Here is a 26159-nt window from a genome sequence, read left to right on the forward strand (position 1 = left end):
TGCAGGGTTAACATCATCTATTCGAATAGCCGTGTCCGCGGTAAAGGACTTCTGGGTTGCTTATATCAGTTCATAGACAAGTGAAAGTGGATACCCTAAAATACGCAAGATAAGCGTGAGTGCTATGGATGGCGATCTCATAGGGAGACGGGAGCGGATCCATAGTGGTGTATTGATATGGTGAATATGTGGACTCGTGTGCGCCACCTCAAAAGAGTTACTTGCAGTCGTAGTTCAGGATAGCCACCGTGTCAAAGCTGGCTTGCTGCAGTTAAACCCCCACCATCCCTTTGTTGATAATGATGCATATGTAGTTAGTTCTGATGTAAGTCTTGCTGGGTACATTTGTACTCACGTTTGTCTATTTTATGTTTTTGCAGAGAGACTTCGGTCTCGCTAGTAGTTCCGCGTGGACTTCGACGTTTAGCTTGATACCTCAGCTACGATCTTGTGCCCTCGGCAGGATCTGGTAGATAGTCAGGCTTCTCAGCCTTTTTCATTTATAGATGTCTGTACTCAGACATGATAGCTTCCGCTTGTGCTTTGACTTGTATGCTCTGAATGTTGGGTCATGAGACCTATGTTTGTAATATTCCGCTCCTCGGAGACTAATGAACAAATACTTAAGTCGTAGAGTCATGTTGTGATGCCATGTTGTACTTGCACATATCGAGCATATTGTGTGTATGTTATTGAAATGCTTGGTATGTGTGGGATCTGACTATCTAGTTGTTTATCCTTAGTAGCCTCTCTTACCGGGAAATGTCTCCTAGTGATTCCACTAAGCCATGATAGCTTGCTACTGCTCCGGAACACTTAGGCTGGCCAGCATGTGTCCTTCTTCGTTCCTGTGTCTGTCCCTTCGGGGAAATGTCACGCGATGGATACCGGAGTCCTGTTAGCCCGCTACAGCCCGGTTCACCGGAGTCCTGCTAGCCCAGTGCTACAGCCTGGATTCACTCGCTGATGACCGACACGTTCGATGCTGGGTCATGGATGCCTGTCCCTGTAAGTTTGTGCCACTTTGGGTTTACGACTAGCCATGTCAGCCCGGGCTCCTTATCATATGGATGCTAGCGACACTATCATATACGTGTGCCAAAAGGCGCAAACGGTCCCGGGCAAAGGTAAGGCGACAACCGTGGGAATACCGTGCGTGAGGCCACAAAGTGATATGAGGTGTTACATGCTAGATCGATGTGGCATTGAGTCGGGGTCCTGACAGTTGCGTCGGCTATCGTGCTAGGATTGGAGGCAACTCATGACTATGTGTTCAATCTAGTGGGGAGGCACATCGACAGGGTTGAGGAAAGTCTAGGAAAAAAGATTGTTGATTTAACTGAGGTCGTTCATAAATTGAGACAACGTTCACCACCTAGTGATGGGTCTGTTGCACCACGTCGTCATCGGCAATTATCTGGACAGCGGGTAGGCGAACAAGTTTGCAACAATGGTGAGCATCAAGACCATTAGTCTGAGGGGGATGGTAGCTCTTATGAGCCTGTGTGGTGTGCTTATAATCATCATGTAGGTGGCCTACACCATGGGGGAGGACGTGAACGTCCGCAGCGCACCAACGAAGATGATGGTTTTGGAAGAATAAAAATTTCCATACCGTCATTTGACGGCAAAGACAACCCGGGTGATTATTTGGAGTGGGAGATGCGCATGGATCAGATTTTTTATGGATAGTGGTACACCGAGGAGAAAAAGGTTCATGTTGCATCTATTGAGTTCATGAGCTCTGCTTTAATATGGTGGAACCAACTATGTCACGCGGGAGGACGTCCGGAGTCTTGGAATCAGATGAAGAGTACCATGAAGAGACACTTTGTTTCGGAGCACTTCACTAGGACCTTGTACACATGCATGTAGCAGCTTCGAAAAGGTAACTCTAGTGTTGAGGAGCATTATAAGGAGATGGAAATATTATTGATTCGTACAGGGGTAGAGGAGCAAGAAGAGGCTACAATGGCACAATTCATGCATGGTCTAAAATCAAAGGTACTAGATCGTGTTGATACGGTAGAATATAATGGATTACAAGGATTATTACACCATGCCATTCGAGCGGAGCAGCAAGTAAAGCATTGTGCCGGTCATGATAATTCATCAAACTCGATGCGACATAATTTTCAGAGAGAGTGTGGTGGTAATAGTGGTTTCAATATGATTCTAAGTCGGCTACCAAGGAACTATCTCCATCCAAGGTTGAATCGTCTCGTGTTTCTAACTCTTGTACTAGTGATATTGTGTGCTTTAAGTGTGGTGGCAGGGGGCATAAGAAGTTTGAGTGCCCTAATGAGAGGAGAGAACCCCTCACAGAAGAAGGATACATGTCCGCCAGTAATGGAGAAAAAAAGACTGACACATCTAGTGAGAAATCTGAAGATGATGAAAAAGTGACTGCGAGTTTTGAAGCTGCAGAAGCATACCCATCATTAATGTTGCAACGAGTGAAAGAAGACCGTATTGAGGATAAGGGGCAGCGATGGAATATTTTTTTTGTCCGAGTGTAAGATCAACAACACCAATTGCAAGCTAATAATAGATGGTGGAAGCTACACCAATGCAGTCAGCAAAGGGTTAGTTGATGCTTTGGGGTTGCCGGCATGGAAGCACCCATAGCCCTACCGTGTCGAGTGGTTGTACCATACCGTAAAGCTCAAGGTCACTCATAAGGTACGCGTCAGATTCTCAGTTGGCGACTATACTGATATGGTGATATGTGATGTCATACCAGTGGATGCATGCCACTTGTTACTGGGGAGACCATGGCAGTATGATCATAGTGCTACACATGAAGGTCGGACAAACACTTATTCATTTTTGGATGCTGGGAAGTGATGTGTTCTACAACCAATGTTTGATAGTGCAGTCAAGGTGGATGGCAATGTTTCACTACATAAGAAATTTGGAAAAACTACATTAAAACCGAGAATGGTTTCGATTCAAAGGGGAGGGGATGATGTGGCCATGGGCGCAACCAAAAATAATATTTCACATGAAATAATAATCCAACCTACACATGTTCAGAAGGAGTTGCTGAAAGAACCTGTCGGCGTCCTGGGAACGGGGGTCCCTAGACTTGCCTGCCTGCGACCCACGGCGTGGCTCCACCAGCGGCCCTGTATGGACCATCTTCATCAGCAAACACTCAAGACCCTCGCGAGGGGCCAAGCCACGCGAGGCGGATGACGCAAGACCTCCTCAGGGGTGGCCTCACCAGGCTGGCTCGCGAGGGGTAGAGAGATCAAGGCGAGGGGCACCTCGCGACGTCCCTATGACGCAAGCCATGACGACCAAGGCCAGGCGGGTGCCAGCGCAAGTAGTGTACTCATTTCCTCTTTGGTGCTAAAGAGGCAAGCACAGGCGAGGAGTCCCAAGGCATCAGGCAAATGTTTCCATATTGGTGCAACAAGACCAAGACCAGCAGGACGGAAGGACAAAGGTTACCAGGGAGCCCAGGATGGCGTCAGCACCAGAGCCTTTGGTAGGCGAAGAGCACCTTTTGTCAGGATAACTTGTACTAGTTGTCTCCCTTCAAATTTGGTCGTTGTTGGATCCCTTCCCGCCTACATTTGGGAAGAGGACCAGGGCCTCTTAGGTTAGTCCCAAAAATGATATAAAAGCGTAAAATAAAGCCCATTAACATCCAAAATAGATAATATAATAGCATGGAGCAATCAAAAATTATAGATACGTTGGAGACGTATCACCCATCGACTGCTATCTAGCATGCATCTAGGGTATTAAGTATAAAACAGAGTAATGCCTTAAGCACGATGACATGATGTAGACAAAGTAAACCTAACCAATATGAATAAACCCCATTGTTTTACCCTTAATGGCAACAATAAAAATATGTGTCTTGTCCCTTTCTGTCACTGGGATAGAACACCGCAAGATTGAACCCATTACAAAGTGCCTCTCCCACTAAAGATAAATCAATCTAGTTGGCCAAACCAAACATATAGATCAAAGAGAAATACAAAGATATAATAACCACGCATAGTAAAGTTTAGAAAAGACTCCATTAATATTCAAACACTCTACAAAAGAATATTACACTGGATAAAACTCCAAGAACATCGAGGAGAATATTGTATTTAAGATCAAAGAGAGGGAAGAAGCCATCTAGCTACTAGCTATGGACCTTTAGGTATGTGGTGAACTACTCAGGCATCATTGAAAGGGCAACAAGTGAAGGAAATATGCCCTAGAGGCAATAATAAAGTTATTATTTTATATTTCCTTATTCATGATAAAGGTTTATTATTCATGCTAGAATTGTATTGACCGGAAACTTAAATACATGTGTGAATACATAAGCAAATACCGTGTCCCTAGTAAGCCTCTACTAGATTAGCTCGTTGATCAAAGATGGTTAAAGTATACTAACCATAGACATGTGTTGTCATTTGATAACGGGATCACATCATTAGGAGAATGATGTGATGGACAAGACCCATCCGTTAGCTTAGCATATTGATCGTTCAATTTATTGATATTGCTTTCTTAATGTCAAATACATATTCCTTCGACTATGAGATTATGCAACTCCCAGATACCTGAGGAATACCTTGTGTGCTATCAAACATCACAACGTAATTGGGTGATCATAAAGATGCTCTACAGGTATCTCTGAAGGTCTTTGTCGAGTTGGCATAGATCGAGATTAGGATTTTTCACTCCGAATATCAGAGAGGTATCTCTGGGCCCTCTCGGTAATACACATCATAAGAGGCCTTGCAAGCAAAGTGACTAATGAGTTAGTTGCAAGATGATGTATTACGTAATGAGTAAAGAGACTTGCTGGTAACGAGATTGAACTAGGTATGAAGATACCGACTACCAAATCTCGGGCAAGTAACATACCGATGGACAAAGGGAATTACGTATGTTGTCATAAGGTTCGGCCGATAAAGATCTTCATAGAATATGTTGGAGCCAATATGGGCATCCAGGTTCCGCTATTGGTTATTGACCGGAGAGGTGTCTCGGTCATGTCTACCTAGTTCTCGAACTCGAAGGGTCCGCACACTTAACATTCATTGACAATATAGTGTTATATGAGTTATATTATTTGGTGACCGAATCTTGTTCATAGTCCCGGATGAGATTATGGACATGACGAGGAGCTCTTGAATGGTCGAGATGTACACCAGATGATATTTGTACACCAGAAGAGTTTCGGGATGTACCGGGTAGAAAATGGGTCACCGAAAGGGATTCCAGACACCCCGGGAGGTTAATGGGCAATATGGGCCAAAGGGGGACACACCAGCCCACAAGGGGCTGGCGCGCCCCTCCTAGGCCACAGCCCTTGGGGAGAGAAGGAAAGGGGGGAGAGAAGGAAAGGGGCGCGGCTAGGGAAAGACCCTGCTACTTCTTGAGCTTGCGTTGGTTTTTTCCTTGAAGAGGAAAGGGTGATGCAGCAAAGTAGAGATAAGTATTTCCCTCAGTTAAGAACCAAGGTATCAATCCAGTAGGAGAAGAACGCGCAAATTACGAATACATGCACAAACAGTCAAACACTTGCACCCAACGTGATAAAGGGGTTGTCAATCCCTTCACAGTCACTTGCAAAGGTGAGATCTGATGGAGATAGATAAGTAAAACTAAACAAAAGATAAAATATTTTTGGGTTTTTTGGTGTATAGATCTAAAAATAAAAGATTGCAAAATAGTATATCAGAAACTAATATGATGGAAAATAGACCCAGGGGCCATAGCTTTCACTATAGGCTTCTCTCATGATGGCAAATAATACGGTGGGTGAACAAATTACTGTCGAGCAATTGATAGAAAAGCGCAAAGTTATGACGATATCCAAGGCAATGACTATGTAATATAGGCATCACGTCTGTGTCAAGTAGACGGACTCCGGCCTGCATCTACTACTATTACTCCACATATCGACCGACTCCTACCTGCATCTAGAGTATTAAGTTCATGAAGAACAGAGTAACGCTTTAAGTAAGATGACATGATGTAGGGGAATAAACTCAAGCAATATGATGTAAACCCCATCTTTTTATCCTCGATGGCAACAATAAAATACGTGCCTCGCTACCCCTACTTTGTCGCTGGGTGAGGACACCGCAAGATTGAACCCAAAGCTAAGCACCTCTCCCATTGAAAGAAAAACCAATCTAGTTGGCCAAACCAAACCGATAATTTGAAGAGAAATACAAATATATCAAATCATGCATATAAGAATTCGGAGAAGATTCAAAAAATATGAATACACTACAGCAAGATGGTCCAAACACGACACTACGATCAGAGACCCTTCGACGAAACTGTGTGCGATGCCATAATCGCAAACGGTGGTGTAAACCCCGTCAAAAAAGGTGCAAAACCTTTGCGATGACAGATGCATCAAATACGGTTCAGATTTTAGTTGCGTGTGTGATGCAGTGCATATGGTTCAGTTCAATTAACTATTTGCGATGTGGAGGAACAAAAGAAACGGGTAGCCAGATGAAGGTGTGTGCGATATACAGCATACGGTTCACTAGGATGAATTGTGTGTGATTAGGAAACTCAATGGAAACGGTTCTACTGAACAAGAAGTGTGTTATACGCAGCAAACGGGTCCGTAATCATAAATGTGTGCGAAGACCAGTAATAACACAGACGATTGCTGCTAATAAGCCGTGTGATTTGCTCTATCTACAGAAGAATAACATGTATATATATAACTGAAATAAACATCCACTTACATAAGTGACTATACAAATCATTCGCACACACCTCAATAAACAATTGCATGCATTCTAAAGTAGGAGAAAAAATCGTCTAGTCATTAACTTCTTGTGACACTCCCACCACTGCTCTGTGGCTCGATCCGTCGTTTGGGGCAGGAAGAAGACAGTTCCTCATGTCAACGATCCGCCTGTACATCTCGTAGATTGTGTACGCATCCATGCCCGTGTACTTGACATGTTGTTCATCCAGTCTCTCATGCCACACACTGTGCCAGGCATTCTTGTCCGTATTGCTCTCATTCTTCATCTTCATGTAGTAGGGGTCGATGATGGCTGAGGAGAGGTCAACTAGGGAGTTCCGTTTGTTTTTGTCGCTGCCCCAGACCTTGTAGTGGCGCTGGATGTTGACAAGATTCAGGCATTTCAAGCCCGAAATCTTGAGCGCTTTTAGATCGTTGGTGGTGTCCACCATAGCGAAACTGTAGTCGGAGCTGTTGATAAACCTAGAGAAACACTCACAAGGCCTTGTGGCCAGGTGGTAGTGGTAGACGAGGACGTAATTTCACACGCACAACTAGGCGACCACAACCTTCTGATCGTGCCCGGCACGACCCATGGTGTACTTGAGGTCAAAGCCGACCACTTGGTACTTGTCCTCAGCAAGGAACTGCTCCATAGTTTGGATGGAGCTCTCCACTGAGACCGGATCGTCCGTGTACACCACCGAGAGAGCCATCCCCCTCACGTGGGTGTCCACAACGTGTTGCATGGTGAACTGCCCGCCGTTGTCGTCGTTGGCCGCTGGGAGATCCATTGGAACCGCTGGATGTCCTCTATGTATGTGTCCTCGTGGGTGTTCTTATTATGTCATGTGAGACGAGAGATGAAGGTAAATGGCCACAGGAATAAAAGAGGGCCGGGCGGCGTGGATTGTCGGCGTGTCTGCATGGCAGTTTTTGCAATGGGTAACTGCATCATCGCGCTGCGCCCGGCGCAACCGCATGCACACGAACGTGCGTGATAGTGCGCCAGCCCCAAACACTGGCAGCACGCGTGGAGGGACGAGGGCAGAGCACCCGGAGGGACGCGAGAGCAGAGCGCGCGCGGCAAGACGCGAGCAGAGAGCGCGGCGGCCGCCTGAACCACAAGCAACCACACGCGGGAAATGCTCACCTGCAAGCCGGCCGACAGTTGCATCGTTGCATAGAGAGCGGCCGTGTGGTAATACCTCCGTCTAGTCTATAGTCCCCTTTATATTTTGTGTCATACTTTGCCCTCAAATTAAAACAACAAAATGTTAATGCATGTTATAAAAATTATATAATTGGAAACTATGCTCAAATACGAATCCAGCTATGTAATCTTTGGAGACATGCATTCGTATTTTATTAGTTAAATCATACTTATAAACCAGAACGGGGGTATGGTAGGTAATTAAATCGCAAACATTTTTTTATTAACCGTATGTGTACGTGGCCTTTCGTCCTCCTCTCGCACGTCTTGTCACCCTGCTGCCACAGAAGGCTTACAGTGCAAGCTTGCGCAGCGCACGGGGGCGTTCTTTTGGCCAAACCGTGGCGCCAATGAATCGTCGGTGAGCCCGTTCTCGTGCAAGCTTCCCGCCCGACTAGGTGAAATCCCCCAAAATCCCTATGCTTGCCGGCCTGCTATAGAAACCCTCACGGCCGGCGAGTCCTGCATCGCATTTTCCCCTCCCTCCATGTAGCTTATCTCGTTTGCTTCTCCCACAATCGCTAATGCCGCCGATCCATCGTCATCGCTCAGCCACTCCGCCGTCATCAGAGGACAGCTCCAGCCGGGAGGCTACACCGCGACGGCGGCATAGTCCCCGGCATAGTGTAGTGCGTGTGGCGTCCCTATTGGGTGTGCGCGGAACACCCACCACACGCTTCGCCGCCGCTGCCCATCGACAGCTGTTGCCGGCCGCCGTTGCCGCCACACCATCGTCGAAAGCCAGGGCCATCTCCTGCTCGGCCACTTTAGCCCGAAGGCGGGAGGTGGCCATCGTGGCCTCCACCCCACTGCAGGCCACCATGGCCATCACCCACTCCTCCATCGCGGCCCGAAGGCAGGAGGTGGTGGTCGTGACCGTCACCCCATCGTTGGCCGCGTGGCCGCCAGCCCACCAACGACCACCGGGGTCATCACCCGCTCCGCCACCGCCGCCTGAAGGCGGGAGGCGGAGGTGGATGCCTGCATGTGCGTCAGTGACCTTGCGCGCTACACCGAGTTCCTGCGGGAGGAGGAGGAGGAGCGCCTCGTCAAGCATGCAAAGAGCCTTACTGCCGCCGTGGTCGCGGCACATGCCGTCTCAGAGGCAAGGAATCAGGAGATCTAGGAGGAGAACCACCACTTCGAGAGGGGTCGTCTGGAGTGGCAGAGGGTGTTCGAGGTGAGCATCGCTGAAGCTGCAGCAACGGCAGGCACCGTATTGCAGTTGTCCAGCTCGTCGGTAGGCTCCTCCTCCTCTACCTCTTACTGAGCATGCTCGGCAGAGGAGAGGCAGCTGGAAGTAGTACAAAGCCCCTCTATAGAAGTAGTAGTAGTATTTAGGGGCTATTTTCTTCAGTTCATCTGACTATAGATGTGGTGGAACTGTGCAACGTACTTAAAATTAGCTAGTATATATAGTTGAACTAGCTATTTCAGTACGTGGTTGGCAACAATTGGCGAAAAGTTTGGATGGTTCAGCTGTCGAGTTGAACTGTTTGTATAAATTAAGAACGACTGCTTAATCTATGAATGAAATCTATGCTTAATTACTAAATTTTAGTTCCAAAAATTATATACTGCTAGTGATTTTTAGCTTCATATTTTGACAAATCGCAGTGTTACAAGGTTGACAAATGGTGATGTTACTAGATCAACAAATGTCAATCTTTCCAGTTTGACAAATGGCAACATACCCAATATGATAGATGCAAATCTTACCAAATTGTTTGTAAGTGGTTGCACACGGGTCATCCAAAAGAACCGTTTGCTTTGAAGAGCTGCACAAATCCTGCTCTCACTTTGCATACGGGTGTTCTATCTAAAATGGTTGCGATCAAGTGCTACACAAATCCTGCTCGGCACATTTCCCCTTGGCTTCCTAGGGAAGCTATCGGTTTGCACACGGGTGTTCTAACTAAATCGTTTGCGATGAGTGTTTTATATTTTAAAACCATTGACGTTTTTTCAAAAGAAAATCATTTGATAAGTCTATACATTAAGAGAGAAAATCGCAAGTTCTCTCAAACCATATCTTCCATTCAGTCATACTGCAAATTTATATTCCTATGATTGAGATACAGTATTAAACCTAAGAAAAGAACTATTTCCGGTGGCGGCGGAGGCGGCGTGCCGCGCCGTCGTTGTCGTCCTCCGGGGTGTCGTTGTTGAAGTCTTCAATGAAGCACTGAGAGGTAGCATTCGACAGCGGCGTCCCATGCCGCTGAGGGGGGCGCACGCACGGAGAGGAAGGTGGGCGGCCATGGATGTCAAAGGGCTTGCTTCCAAGGGAGCCTACGCAGCCTACAGCTCGCATCCTCCCCGGTGAGCCTACACATTTGAAGACAGCTTGCACACCTCTCGGTTAGCCTGCACACCGACTGCGCTCGCACGCCTCCCGTTCAGTCAAGGTCAAGCAGCTGTCCGCACGGCACCTCCTACAGCCATTAAAACCAACACACGTGGCATCACATGAATGGTTAACAGAACGCACATGGTTTGAATTATACAAACTGTTAGCGTTTTGGGCACGGGGGTCCCCAGACTTGCCTGCTTGTGGCCCACAGCGCGGCTGGGCTGGCAGGTTTGTACGGCCCATCTTCATCGACAAGACATTCAAGACCCTCGCGAGGGGCCAAGCCTCACAAGGCAGACGATGCAAGACCCTCTCATGAGCGGCCTCGCTAGGCAGGCTCATGAGGGGAGGAGAGATCAAGGCAAGGCAAACCTCGCGAGTCCCTTGTGACGTGAGCCATGACGATCGAGACCAGGCGGGTGCCAGTGCGCGCAGCATCCTTGTTTCCTCTTTAGTGCTAAGGGGGCAAGCACAGGAGCGGAGTACCGAGGAATCAAGCAAAGGTTTCCATATTGGTGCAACAGGACCAGGACCAGAAGGACGGCAAGGAGGAGGTCACCATGGAGCCCAAGACGGCGTCATCACCAGAGCCTTTTGCAGGCGAAGACCACCTTTTGTCAGGATTGCTTGTACTAGTTGTCCCCTTTCAAATTGGCCATTGTTGGCTCCCTTCCCGCTCAATATTTGGGGAGAGGACCAGGTACTCTATAAATAGGACTAGCCACCACCGTAGAGGAGGATCTCATCTTGGACCGGATCCACCCCACCAAGGCCACACACAAGTTCGCCAAGCACAAGAACACCTCAACCTCAGGAGGCTGTTCTTCCCCTTGTACTGCTCATCATTAGCCCAAGAGGCAATCCACCACCACCACACTGGAGTAGGGTATTACACCACAACGGTGGCCCGAACCAATATAAATCTTGTGTGTTTCTGTGTTGAGAGTTCGTCGAGTTCGTCTGCGAGATCTTAGAGAGCTAGGGCGTGGATCGATAGGGAGAAAACCTTCACACGCACCCTAGTGTTTGAACCTTAAGGGTCTGCCGGAACCCCAGATCCGACATTTGGCATGCCAGGTAGGGGTGCACCGAAGCATGTGTCCATCGCTCCGCACTCCGTTGCTTCATCGTCTCCATGGTAGATGTGCGTCGCGCTCGTGCTGAGCGCCGGGCTGCCCTCGCCGCCCACATCGCTCAGACGGCTCCCGTCGGTGGGCCACCTCGCCGCTCCCCGTTGCACACCTCCAACGCCGCCACCGGCCCGGCAGGGAACGAGCAGCAAGCATCCTTGCTGCACTCCTTGGTGCGGCGGGACGGCCGCACCGCCACTCCATCGCTAACCCCGGCCGATTCTTCTTCCCATGCACGTCGCCATCCCATGGACGCATGGGCCGTCCTCCTCATGGCGCACGAGCTCCTACGCTATCGCCCGGTCAACGACCTCCACAAGGACTGGCTCGACCGCATCGCCGAGCTTGTCCGCGCCACCGGGGGCTCTCATGTGCCGTCCCTCCCTCAGCCTCGCCCTCCGCCAGCTACGGGTGATGTAGCTCACGGAGCGCATCCACCACTTCAGCCCTAGGACGGCACCCTGGGACCAAGATGCGCGGCTCCGCGACGCGACTGATACGTCTTCGTCGTATCTATAATTTTTGATTGTTCCATGCCAATATTCTACAACTTTCATATACTTTTGGCAACATTTTATACTATTTTTGGGACTAACATATTGATCCAGTGCCCAGTGCCAGTTCCTGTTTGTTGCATGTTTTTTTGCAGTAAATCCATATCAAACGGAGTCCAAATGGGATAAAAACCGACGGAGATTTATTTTGGAATATATGGGATTTTTGGGAAGAAAATCCACGCAAGACGATGCCTGAGGGGGCCACGAGGCAGGGGGCGTGCCCCGGGGGGCAGGCGCGCCCTGGGCCCTCGTGGCCACCCCGTGAGGCGGTTGATGCCCTTCTTTCGCCGCCAGAAAGCTAATATCCAGATAGAGATCGTGTTAAAATTTCAGCCCAATCAGAGTTACGGATCTCTTAGAATATAAGAAATGGTGAAAGGGTAGAATCTGAGAATGCAGAAACAGAGAGAGACAGAGAGACAGATCCAATCTCGAAGGGGCTCTCGCCCCTCCCACGCCATGGGGACCAAGGACCAGAGGGGAAACCCTTCTCCCATCTAGGGAGGAGGTCAAGGAAGAAGAAGGAGGTGTGCTCTCTCCCCCTCGCTTCCGGTGGCACCGGAGTGCCACCGGGGGCCATCATCATCACCGCAATCTTCACCAACAACTTCACCGCCATCATCACCAACTCTTCCCCCCTCTATGCAGCAGTGTAACCCCTCTCTTACCTGCTGTAATATCTACTTAAACATGGTGCTCAACGCTATATATTATTTCCCGATGATGTATGGCTATCCTATGATGTTTGAGTAGATCCATTTTGTCCTATGGGTTATTTGATGATCGTGATTGGTTTGAGTTGCATGTTTTATTATTGGTGATGTCCTATGGTGCTCTCCATGTCGCGCAAGCGTAAGGGATCCCTGCTGCAGGGTTTTCAATATGTTCATGATTTGCTTATGGTGGGTGGCGTGAGTGACAGAAGCACGGACCCGAGTAAGTAGGTTGTTTGCGTATGCAATAAAGAGGACTTGATACTTTAATGCTATGGTTGGGTTTTACCTTAATGATCTTTAGTAGTTACGAATGCTTGCTAGAGTTCCAATCATAAGTGCTTATGATCCAAGTAGAGAATGTATGTTAGCTTATGCCTCTCCCTCATATAAAATTGCAATAATGATTACCGGTCTAGTTATCGATTGCCTAGGGACAAATAACTTTCTCGTAACAAAAATCTCTTTACTAAAACCAACTTTGTTATTCCTTTATCTAAACAGCCCCTACTTTTTATTTACATAGTCTTTATTATCTTGCAAACCTATCCAACATCACCTACAAAGTACTTCTAGTTTCATACTTGTTCTAGGTAAAGCGAACGTCAAGCGTACGTAGAGTTGTATCGGTGGTCGATAGAAATTGAGGGAATATTTGTTCTGCCTTTAGCTCCTCATTGGGTTCGACACTCTTACTTATCGAAAACTGTTGTGATCCCCTATACTTGTGGGTTATCAAGACCTTTTTCTAGCGCCATTGCCGGGGAGCAATAGCGTGGGGTGAATATTCTCGTGTGTGCTTGTTTGCTTTATCACTAAGTAATTTTTATTTGTCGTTCTTAGTTGTTCTTTATCTTTAGTTATGGATATGGAACACTCAATACCAAAACAATTAGGTGTACTTCCTGCTCATGGAGATGAGGAACCTCCTAAAACCCTCGATGCTCGTTATGTGATAGATATTATGTACTACTTTGATAATCCAAAGAAAACCCCATTCAATTTGGTAATGGGAGACACATTGGATCAACGTGAATACTTTAGGGATTATCACTTGACTCAAAAAGGGAAACTATTATGGGATCAAATTTATATGTTGTATTGGTATGCTAGGTAACTATGCTTGAGATATGATTATACTTGTTTCTATAGGATGAAGGCTCCACAGCTTCCCTTTTCATGTCAATTTAATGATAATGAAACTTTGGCTTCTTATGCTAGAGGTATATATGACTACTATGCATTATTGAGGAAATCGTTAATTGGTAGCTGCTCGGTCGGCTAGTGAGTAGGGGATTAATAGGCTAATCGGCAAGTTAATCGGCCATTTAATCAATTAATCGGATGATTTATCGGGTAATCGGCTACTCGGGGACCCTATGAGTAGGGATTAATCGGCAAGTTAACTGGTTAATCGGATGAATTCTTGAACAGGGCTACTATGATGTGGAACAAATAGAAGAATTTGTTGCTTTTATGGGTGCTTATGAAATTGAATCTATGTTCAAAGAATATGAAAATCTTTATGATGTTGTCTACAGACCTGAAAATTTAGCTATCTTTAAATATTGTTATGAGAATTATGAATACAATTCTGATATTGATGTGTTTATTGAGAAAGTCTCCGCTGTCCCAGAAGAGAATAATATTTTGCAGGAATCTATGGAAGAAGAAATTGATGAAACTATGAGCTCATTGGATGAAAAAGATGAGGAGGAGAGCGAAGAACAAAAGGATGAAGAGCGGATTGATCACCCATGCCCACCTTCTAATGAGAGTAACTCTTCAACTCATACATTGTTTAATTTCCCTTCATGCTTACCGAAGGATGAATGCTATGATCCCGTTGATTCTTTTGAAATATCCCTTTTTGATGATGCTTGCTATGCTTGTGGCCAAGATGCCAATATGAATTATGCTTATGGAGATGAACTTGCTATAGTTCCTTATGTTAAACATGAAATTCTTGCTATTGCACCCATATATGATAGTCCTATTATCTTTTTGAATTCTCCAAACTACACTATATCGGAGAAGTTTGTGCTTATTAAGGATTATATTGATGGGTTGCCTTTTACTACTACACATGATGATTTTGATAGATATAATATGCATGTGCTTGCTACTCCTACTTGCAATTATTATGAGAGAGGAACTATATCTCCACCTCTCTATGTTTCCAATACGATAAAATTGCAAGAAACTGTTTATACTATGTATTGGCCTTTACTGTGTGCACGAATTGTTCTTTTATGACATGCCGATGCATAGGAAGAGATTTAGACTTTGTTGTTACATGATATATGTTACTTTGTGCTCACTACTAAATTACAAATCATTGTTGATTCAAATTGGCTTTGATATACCTTGGGATCCGGGTGGATTCACTATTTGAGCACTATATGCCTAGCTTAATGGCTTTAAAGAAAGCGCTGCCAGGGAGACAACCCGGAAGTTTTAGACAGTCATTTATTTCTGTTGAGTGCTTTCATATAGTTTAAAAACAACAAAAATAAAGAGGGGAACCCAAAACTTTTTCTAAAAGAAAAGTGAAAGTGAGAGAGACGAGCATTGTGAAAGTGGGGGACGTCCTTGAACTTTGTTCATGCCCATGGGAACTTTGTGAATCTTAATTACAGAAACCTTTCAACAAAAATAATTATCCCCTTATACAATTCCATTGTATTATAAAAATAATGTGCCAAGGTTTGCCTTTAGAATGTTTACATTTGCTTGATGGTTTGTATGGTGCAGGACAGAAACTTTGGCTGTAGTGCGCGATTTTACATTTTTTGCTGGAACATCAAATGGTTCTGAAACTTTTTGAAATGTCTTTCTATACAAAGTTTTTATTTTTCGTAATTTTGGAAGAATTTTTCAAGTATCAAAAGTATGGTGCATGTTCAGATTATTACAGACTGTTCTGTTTTAGACAGATTCTGTTTTTGATGCATAGTTTGCTTGTTTTGATGAAACTATCAATTCCTATCAGTGGATTAAGCCATGGAAAAGCTATATTACAGTAGACACAATGAAAAAACATAATATGAATTGGTTTGCAACAGTGCTTTTAGTAGTGATTTGCTTTATTATACTAACGGATCTTACCGAGTTTTCTGTTGAAGTTTTGTGTGGATGAAGTGTTCGATGATCGAGAAGGTCTCGATGTGAGAAGAAGGAAGAGAGGCAAGAGCTCAAGCTTGGGGATGCCCTAGGCACCGCAAGTAAATATTCAAGGAGACTCAAGCGTCTAAGCTTGGGGATGTCCCGAAAGGCATCCCCTCTTTCTTCAACAAGTATCGATATGTTTTCGGATTCGTTTCGTCCATGTGATATGTGCAAATCTTGGAGCGTCTTTTGCATGTAGTTTTCACTTCTCTTTTATGCACCATGCTGGTATGAGGTAGTCCTTGGTTGATTTATAGAATTCTCATTGCACTTCACTTATATCTTTTGAGTATGGCTTTATAGAATGCTTCATGTGCTTCACTTATATCATTTGAAGTTTGGATTGCCTGTTTCTCTTTACGTAGAAAACCGCCATTTGTAGAATGCTCTTTTGCTTCACTTATATTTGTTAGAGCGCGGGCATATCTTTTGTAGAAAGAATTAAACTCTCTTGCTTCACTTATATCTATTTAGAGAGATGACAGGAACTGGTCATTCACATGGTTAGTCATAAAGTCCTACATAAAACTTGTAGATCACTGAATATGATATGTTTGATTCCTTGCAATAGTTTTGCAATATAAAGATGGTGATATTAGAGTTATGCTAGTGGGTAGTTGTGGATTAGTATAAATACTTGTGTTGAGGTTTGTGATTCTCGTAGCATGCACGTATGGTGAACCGTTATGTAACGAAGTCGGAGCATGAGGTATTTATTGATTGTCTTCCTTATGAGTGGCGGTCGGGGACGAGCGATGGTATTTTCCTACCAATCTATCCACCTAGGGGCATGCGTAGTAGTACTTTGCTTCGAGGGCTGATAAACTTTTGCAATAAGTATGTGAGTTCTTTATGACTAATGTTGAGTCCATGGATTATACGCAATCTCACCCTTCCACCATTGCTAGCCTCTCTAGTACCGCGCAACTTTCGCCGGTACCATAAACCCACCATATACCTTCCTAAAAACAGCCACCATACCTACCTATCATGGCATTTCCATAGCCATTCCGAGATATATTGCCATGCAACTTCCATCATCATCATATACATGACTTGAGCAGTCATTGTCATATTGCTTTGCATGATCGTAAGATAGCTAGCATGATGTTTTCATGGCTTGACCATTTTTTGATGTCATTGCTACGCTAGATCATTGCACATCCCGGTACACCGCTAGAGGCATTCATATAGAGTCATATCTTTGTTCTAGTATCAAGTTATAGTATCGAGTTGTAAGTAAATAAAAGTGTGATGATCATCATTATTAGAGCATTGCCCGCCAAAAAAAGAGAGGCCAAAGAACCCTAAATAAAAAAAGGGGCCACAGAAGCCCGCAAAAAAGAGAAAAAGGGGGCAATGTTACTATCCTTTTACCACACTTGTGCTTCAAAGTAGCACCATGTTCTTCATATAGAGAGTCTCTTGAGTTATCACTTTCATATACTAGTGGGAATTTTCATTATAGAACTTGGCTTGTATATTCCGACGATGGGCTTCCTGTCACACCCTGATTTTCATGCCACAACACTTAAGCTAATAAATCATGATAAAGTGTGGTTTGACAAAAACTTTTGCATTATTTGGCTTTTATTTTTGAGTTGGTTTTCTCTTTGTGTTTTTCAAGTGCTCTTTAAAGTCAACACATCTCCACCTTCTATACCTCATCTCCTTACCCCAAGCTTCTGCCCAATGATCATGCCATGTGTATAGAGAAATATAGTATTTTCTTACAAAAATAATTTGGCCAAAAAGTATTTTCTAAAATTAGTTTTCCAAAACCCCCTGAATTGAGGTTTGCACTACAAGTACTTGATTTGGGGTGTGAAAAATCTTTCAAAAGGTATATTTGAATCCTATTAGATATAGGACTCCCATAAACCACAAAAATATAATTTTAAAAGTTATTTTCATATTTTATTTAATAGCTTTTTCTTAAGGCCAGAAATGGTCTTTAATAGGGAAAAATTATTTTATTGTTTCAAAAATATTTGACAAAAATCAGGGAAACTCAGTGGACATATATTTTTCCATATATAAGAGTTCCAACACATGGTCATGTTCAAAATATTGGACAAAACCTCCCAAAACCATTTATGCCCATTTCAAGGATTTGAACTATTTCTACAGGAAATATTTTCATAAAAATCCAGGCAAAATCCAGCAAGTCACAAATGCATATTGTGATCACCTTGCAAAGCCTCATATCAATCAAGGTCATTTTGGCTCACCAAAATGCCCCAAAACCCTCTCTGACCGAGATCAAATTTGAACAACTTTGTACTACCAACTTTCTCTCATTGACCCCAACTTTTGTGAGCATGTTCACATGACCAAATGAGGCCACTAAACCAAGTGGTGCATCAAGGGGAAGTGATTTGCTCAACTAGATCTACACAAGTTCATTTATGCTAATTTCTATGGTTTACAAAAGTTGCATTGGCAACTTTTCCCAAATGAGCTCAAAATTGGTGGAAGGCCCTAATTATATGTTCCATTTCACCCTGTGGAGTCTTATGCCAAATGGAGTTCATTTACCTGCCCAAACCAACAACAAACACCTTTTGCCACTTTCCCAAAATAACTACTTTGACCTCTTCCACTAATCTCCATGGGCTCAAAGTTTTACCACAACCCCTCCTAGTCCCCTTGCACCTCCAGTAACATTGTCAAATCCACAACTCATTTATTGGAGGGGTAAAACCCCACTTTCTCTCTCTGGACATCCCATTTCCCTCTCTCTCTCAACCCCACTCCTCTCCTACTAGCTCTCCAGGGCACCCAATGCCCCTCCCCTCCTCTTTACTGCCCCCTAGGGCAGCCAGACATCAGTGGTCGTGCCCACAAGGCATATAAAATGCCATGGCATGCCATTTCACTACTAGGGAAAACCTTATACAAAGAAACTTACCAGCAGCACGGTTTAAAAACAGACGCTACTGCTAATTAGCAGTAGCGCTCTTTACAAAACTGCGCTACTAATATCCGTTTAGCAGTAGCGCGCTAGTTGAGAAAAGGCTACTACTAAAGTTGCCAGGGCGTTGGCTCCAGACTAGGTATAGTAATAACACGGATGCTAAAACCTGCACTACTACTAAGCGAATAGCTGTAGCGACTTGATATACCCACGCTACTACTAAGCGTGTCCACCACCGCACGCGGATCGACCCCCACCCCTGCCAAACTCTCTCTCATGAATCCCTAGAAAAAAATCTCTCTCTCGTGGCCCCCACCCCCTTGGTCGATCTCCTCCCCCCACCCCTCTCGGTCGATCTCCTCCCCCAGATCTCCTCGCCGTCGCCCACCTCCACTCTCTCCCTTAAATCCGCCGCCGGCGACCCCCTACCTCTCCTTCACTCCAAAGGCTGCAGATCAAGCCGACAAGCTCCGGTTGGTTGCAGCCATCTCCGTGGGACGCCCTCGTCGTCCATCCATGGAGACCCTTCCTCCCCTCCGGCCAGATTCGTCCTCGGCTCGAGCTGCTCAGCCGGCGCCCAGATCCGCGGAGCCATCCTCCTCCACAACCACGCAGTGGCAGCGGCAGCGGTAGAACCATGGACCTGAAACCCTAGCCCACGGAGCGAGCTCACCATGGATCTGCAAGCAAGAGGAGGCGCATCCATGGGTACAAATCCCTCATCTTCCCTCGTATCTCCCTCCCTCTCTAACCCCCGTCTGTCTCCATGACCAGGACTAGGACCAGGACAACGCACGCCACCAACAGTAGCACCAATGTCCGGTCTTCTCCATGGGTATGGAGATCCGTCCAGTTATATCACTTGATTGTATATGTTATATAACATGATACATTTCTTACTTGGCAGATTACTATTCGTATATGTATATTCAAGACCATAATGTATTCTCACTTTTGCAATGCTACCAGAGGATACCTGCAAACAAAAGGTACATGGGGATATAGCATATTTAAGTTCAGATATGCCACATAGTAGAAACATTTGTTTTTCAGTTTTTTCTGGCAATTACTATGATGAAACATGCAATGTTCTCTTATATTTAGCTAATAATCAATTGTGAATAGGCTAAGTTTGTAATTATCATTAACCACACTAGGATCCATTCCGGTTGATATATGCAACAAGATGAATTTGTGGTGGTTTTGAACACTTGGGAGGTACTTTTATTCTAGAGGAAAAAAGGGTTTGTGGTTTTTTGTCCAAATCAAGCATCATATCAGGTTGCTACCTACATGTTCTGTTGAGTAACAGAAACAATACATTTATATATATGGATTGGTAGTCCTCAATCAATATTCAATCATGACTTGATTTATATTGCCTATTTCTTCTAAAAGAAACACTATCAGATTAAAAAAGTCCACTGGTTGTCATTTTGTAGACTGTATGACACTGTCTGGCAGCAGCATCCCTCCCTCCACAATGCTTTAGTCTTCTTATTACATGGTTGGCTGTTTGAGGGTAAGCTTTTGTGTGCATCGGTAGACTGTATGTATGACACTGTGTCCTTTTTTCATCACTTCAGTCCAGTTTGTCTTCAACAAGTACCACTCTCTGTTTAGAGAAGATGCACTCTATGTTTAGTTTTTTGCCAGCCCAATTTGCAAGTTTGTATAGTCACTATGCTCTTCAAACAGTAGATTCATGGACTTTGTTATCTTTGAAAATGTGGAAGATATCAAGGTATTGAAGTGACTACTTGGAAAGATGGATAGATAGAAAATTACCGGAAGAATTATGCCTCTTAACTCCTTATGTGGTTCGTATGTGTTGTTTCTTTTTAGGGCTTCCAACACAACAGAATTGCTTCTAATCTTTTGTGTTATCTTTTGTCATGGAAGTAGATATGTGCTGCTTCAGTGTGTAGTTCAGTTGTGCATTACGGCTTAAATAAGAATTTCGGGAAAAATTTGTAGCACATTGGCACCGACATGTACCGCATTGTTTTTCTGTGTGTTCTTCTATAGAATCTGAAGTTTTTGAACCTCTGTTGGTAATGTTGCAGGGTTCTGGTGGCGATGTTGATGGTCGTCGAGAGGTTCGTGGACCGGATGGTGTCGTGGCTGCTGATGTATGGAGAGGCGAAGCTGATGCTCGTCCTCTATCTCCGGCACCCCAACACACGGGTAAGCAGTCGACCAAACACCCCGAGCCCGAGAGACGATCAACATTTAGATACACTTGATTCGGTATGTGGCCAATTCTGAATCTGAATCTTAATGGTGTTCGGGTTTCAGGGTGCGAGGCACGTGTACAATGGCTTCCTCTGTCCGCTGTTGGCGAGGCACGAGGACAACATCGACCGATGCCTGCTGGAGCTGAGGGCCAGGGTGAGGGACGTGACGCCGTCACAATGGCGGCTGTCGTCGGTTAGGTGTGGCTCGTCGAGGCTACCCAGTGTGTTTCGTCGCAGCTGCAGATCGCGAGATCAGTTCGGGCAGGCGCCGCACATTGACGAGTGATCCAATATTTTGATCGGACCATAACAACTAACGTGTCTCATTCTCTGGCATCTAGAAGTAGTGGTAAAATTCTGAATTTGCATGGCAAGCACCACTTACGTAGGTAGCTGCCACGCACAGTTTATACTCTTACGCCTATAAAGGATAGGAATTATTCATGAGTTATGGCTACAATGAGGAACTGTGTACAGTTTATACTCTTACGCCTATAAAGGATAGGAATTATGCATGAGTTATGGCTATAATGAGGAACTGTGTGATAGTAGATACGACAACTGTGTGATAGAATGGAATTGGTTGATTTTTTTTAATTTCTAATAAGTTAGTAGTAGTGTGGGAAAAAATTGTGCCCTACTAGTATTTAGTATACTAGTAGCGTTGGTACTCAAGAAACGCTACTACTATTATGTTAGTAGTAGCGTGGGTCCGTAATAGCAGTAGCGCGGATGGCATAATAGCAGTAGCGAGCTTCCACTAAGCGCGATGTTGCTACACTTGTGTAGCAGTAGCGCTGGTGAGCATGCACTATTGCTACATGTTAGTTGTAGCGCCTTATTAGTAGTGCCGGTCCCCGCGCTACTGATACACCTAAAACCCGCGCTGCTGCTAGCCTTTTCCCTAGTAGTGTTTGCATGCTCCAGAGCGTGCTACAGTGCGGCCAGGCACTGTAGCCACCCCCTCCAAACCACCTCCCGCCACCTCCGGCCTCCCCAGCACGCCCGACGATGCGCCTCGGCGTCCGAGACACGGCAGCTGGTCAGCCCCCTCCTTCCTCTCTCTCTCATGCTCCTGCTCGCACACGCACCGATCGCCCGAGAGCTCCAGTGAGCGGCCTCACACGCACGGCGCCTCTGCCCTCCCCCTGCTCTCTCTCTCTCTCTCTCTCTCTCTTCACTCCCCTCGCCCTAGACCAACCCCACGAGCACCCCCGACACCTCGCTGTGAGCCCCTGTGTCCTGTAGGGATGGCAATGACCTCGCCGGCGCATTGGTCCATGGTGGACCGTCGCCCGCCTATATAAGGCCTCCCCGAACCCTCCTCTCCTCACTACTCACCCCCTGCAGCTCCAAATCAACCCCCTGCACCCCCAGTTCATCTCCAGGAGCGTCCGAGCTCGAGATCGAGCTCGACCTCCGCCGCCTCGGGTCGTCATCGATCTCGCGGTACAGACCTCCTTTGCCCCCATTCTTTCCCGATTTGGAGCCGCCTCACCTCGCTGACCCCTTTCCCTCTCCTTTCCGCATTGTTTTCAGCCGGAGACGGCTGGTGCGACCACCTCCCGACGCGTCGCCGCCCTGCCTCCTCGTCGCCGGCGAACTAGGCAGCTCCAGCGACGTCGACCACCCCCACCCGAACAGCGACTCGACGCTGAGTCCAGCCGTGCCATCAGTTCACCCGGCCGTGCCCGGAAACGTTGCCGGTGAGCTCGCTGGCCCTCTGTCGCGGGGTTAGGGATGACAGGCGGGCCCCGCCTGTCATCCTCTCCTCTCCATCGCCCCTCTCTCGCTCGATGACGCCTGGGCCCTTCCCGTCAAGTTTAAACCTAGCGCGCGCGTGCACCAGTGCGTTGGGCCGCCTCTCTGGCTGGACCTGCTGCGCTGCGGCTTTTCTGGCCCAGCAGGCACAGTGCCCCTTCTCCTTTTTCTTTTCTGTCAAACTTGTAAGAATTCCATAGGATTAAATATTAATCCAAATGCAATAATTCCAATTCCTAATATCTTGTAAAAATCCCACCTATTTAATGGTATAACTTTTACTCATGCCCAAACAACTTTTATGTACTGTTCATATTCAAATTCAAATTTGAATATGTTTAAACCCCTCTAAAAATCCATTTCTCCTATTCTGCCACTCCAAGACCAAAACTAGGAATTTTCCCCTTCATAGTTTTCACCCTAGTATTTAACAAAAATGAGTTGACTTTTGTCTGAGCACTTTGGTTTTTCTGTTTTATTATTGCCTTATTTTTCTCGTTATTATTTTGCGATGATAGATTGTGTTGCCGATGAAGGAGTTGGACCAGAAAACTTTGAAGACCCAAGAAGACTTTACTGAGCCAGGCAAGCAGCCCTTGGACCATGTCTAAGAAACCCTTTTTATGCATGTCATATGGCACTTTTATTGCTTGCATCAAAGTCATCATAATGTGGTGACCACTTGAGGTGGTTTGCCGCCACTGCTTTTCTCTTTGACACTTGCATGATGCATGACCCTACCTTTCTATGAGGGTTATGCATGCTAAGTAGCTGCTACGCAAATGGGTTGGGTATATGCATGATGATGGAAGCAAGATTGTTTTCAAAAACTTTTCGAAAACCCCGTCAGGTGCCACTTATGCCCGAGGGAGATAATGAGTTGGGTAACCACTTGATGACGAAGTGGTGTATCGAGGCAAGTGTGTGTGTTGTTTTCAAACGGATTGGTTTAAGTTGCGACCGTTATTCCAACCTTACATGCGCAACCACTCTACCCTTATATGGGAAAGGGCATTATTGATTACCTAGGCCGATACTAGATTGGAGCCTGCATTACTAGTGACGAGAGAGTTGTTGTTGCACTCTCTCGGGACGGGGTCATGCCAGGTAGGGCGTCCACGACTGTTTTTACAGGTCACCGGACACACCGTTGGTACCATGTGCTTGTGGTATGAGATGAATATGGGAGCGTGGCTCCAAATTCTTAAGATGAGAAATGTTTGGCACGAGGGTTGCTACCAATCGAGTGGACTCTATGTTAGTGTTGTCTAGGGAAAGGTAATGATCGGGTGCTTACCCCGGGTACTTGAGGTACCGTGGGTCGTGGATGACACAAAAGTTCCCCGGATCTTGTGGGTAAAGTGTGCAACCTCTGTAGAGTGTAAAACTATTCGAATAGCCGTGTCCACGGTCAAGGATAGTTGGGTAACCGCTCTTAGGCTACGTCCACTTGTTTACAAACCAGTGTGTGTGGGAAGAACTACTTGGGTCAAGTGAAAGGACTTGACATGGATGAGTTGGGTTGGAGCCCACTCCCTTTATGTTGATATCTGTAACCAGTTCCTAAGGTTACTTGAATTCATATGATGCATGTTTTACCAGTTGTTGAACATGTCATAACACAACAAAATTAGCTATCTGCAAAAATTTACCTATGTCATGCATTGTTATATCTTGAGCCAAAACATGGGTTGCTTGCGAGTACATTCAAGGTACTCATTGGCTTGCCACTGGTTATTTAATTGGCTAGGCATGGAAGAACAGGAGTTCGAAGAAGAGTTCTTTGGAAACGAACATGCAAACTAGGACATTTCCCGGTCAGAATGCCTGTAGGGTTAAGGTAGATGGCATGGGTTCTACTTATCGACGAAGATTTCCGCTGTTAAAGTTCATTTGGTATTCAGCCCTTGTGGCTTTATCTATGTAAGACTTGACCATAATGGTCATAATTTGTGTAAGACGATATGTATGGATGTAAGACTCTTGTTATTCAACTTCTGTGTGTTCAGTGAGCATTGATCCCTGGGATCACTGTACATGTGCATTCGGTGATCACGACTTATGAGTCAGGGTCCCCACAGAGCTGGTATCAGAGCCATCCTGATTATAGGAAGCCTTAGATAGCATGGTCGTTAGTTAGGGTTAAGACTATCTCCAAAACTATTACCAGTTTTCAAAACTATATATACTTCTCTTCCCTTCTCAGTTTTTCGAAAACTAAGGTATACTTTCCTTATTGATCTCTTCCCCTTCAAAACTTTTGGTCGCTAGAACCCTCATGCCCCTGACTAGTGGATTCCTTGTAATCCTCGTGGATAATCTAGAAGGAAGATGCCTTGTCAGACATTCACCCACATCTTCTGAACACTGGCGACACTTCGACAAGACGATACAAACAAAAGATACATCCTCAAGGAATGAGGACATGAATACCCAGAAGATGGTGCCACCCTTGACACTGCCCCAAGATGATGCGACCTTAGCCTATGATGATCAGGGCATAGGAAATGCAAGATCATGATATACATCTCTAGTAGGGGAACCCTGTTCTTATCATTGTTGTGTCGGCAACCACCAGTGGATGGGAACCTCGCCATTTGGTCCGCCTCACTATAGTGAGCAGGAAGACGGTTCTCTTCATCCCCCGCTCTCAGTGACGATATTGTCAACAATGTGTCTGACCGATTGGACCTCTACTATGCCTTGTTAATGTCATTGCATAAAGGATTGCCACCTGGAACCGCCGATGCCTTAGAATGCAAAAAGGATCGCCATGAGTAAGAAGGCAAGGGGAGACCAAGTCAACGTGTAACGCCCCGTATGTACCTTGTCATATTTGTATTCCAACTCTTGCCATTTTCGGCACTAAGTTATGATATTCCTCGTTGTTGGGTTTTTTCTTCATTTTTCTTTTGTCCATGTCATGCATCTCATATCATGTCATCATGTGCATCGCATTTTCATACATGTTCGTCTCATGCATCCGAGCAGTTTCCCGTTGTCCGTTTTGCATTCCGGCACTCCTATGTCCTTCGGTGTCCCCTTTTACCTCTTTTCTTGTGCCGGTGTTAAACGTTCTCGGATTGGACCGAGACTTGCCAAGTGGCCTTAGTATACCACCGGTAGACCGCCTGCCAAGTTACGTGCCATTTGGACTTCATTTGATACTCTAACGGTTAATCGAGGAACCGTAAAGGCCTCGTGTGTGTTGCAGCCCAACACCCTTTTCAAAGTGGCCCAAAACCCACCTAAACCCCCTCCATCCTCTTGGTCATTCGATCACGATCGTGTGGCCAAAAACCGCACTCCATTTGGAGTCTCCTAGCTCCTTCTATGTATATATAGGCCTCCCCCTCCTTCTTTTTCGGGTCCAAACC

The 26159-nt window shown here is 45.6% G+C and overlaps 1 pseudogene; it reads left to right on the top strand.

The window, feature by feature from the left end:
• The first annotated feature begins 11677 nt into the window (after positions 1-11677).
• On the top strand, positions 11678-21300 carry LOC119272262 (annotated as a pseudogene).
• The last annotated feature ends 4859 nt before the right edge of the window (positions 21301-26159 follow it).

Source organism: Triticum dicoccoides, chromosome 3A, assembly GCF_002162155.2.
Source record: "Triticum dicoccoides isolate Atlit2015 ecotype Zavitan chromosome 3A, WEW_v2.0, whole genome shotgun sequence".
Classification (NCBI taxonomy): Eukaryota; Viridiplantae; Streptophyta; class Magnoliopsida; order Poales; family Poaceae; genus Triticum; species Triticum dicoccoides.